Here is a 449-nt window from a genome sequence, read left to right as displayed (position 1 = left end):
TTTACTTCAGACGTGTGGGAAGCGACGGCTAAGGGGGTGCTTCGTACTCGCTACACTACCGACTGGCACCAGCTCCTCACCATTTTAGCAGCCAATCACCGAGATCCTTTGGCCAGATTTTTCACTCGCTACACCTTTCAACTAGCGGTATACACCATCTGGCGGGAACGGAATGGAAGGCGCCATGGTCAGCATCCAAATACACCCGAGCAGTTAATCAAGTGGATTGATCGTCAAGTTAGAGATCAGCTTTTGGCTATCCAACGACAAGGGGATAGGCGGTTCGACAATGGGCTTCAGGCTTGGTTTCAAACTAGAATCTAAGAATAGCTTCTACTTTATCTAATGTAATCTCTAAAAGTTTGTTCAAAAATCCGATGCACTAGTTGTAAAAACGCTATTTTTCTTTGAATATAATTTAACATTAGATTCAAAAAAAAAAAAAAAAA

This window comes from Camelina sativa, chromosome 17 (assembly GCF_000633955.1).
Source record: "Camelina sativa cultivar DH55 chromosome 17, Cs, whole genome shotgun sequence".
Taxonomy (NCBI): Eukaryota; Viridiplantae; Streptophyta; class Magnoliopsida; order Brassicales; family Brassicaceae; genus Camelina; species Camelina sativa.
The sequence above is the reverse complement of the archived record's forward strand: the minus strand, read 5'-3'. Positions refer to the sequence as shown.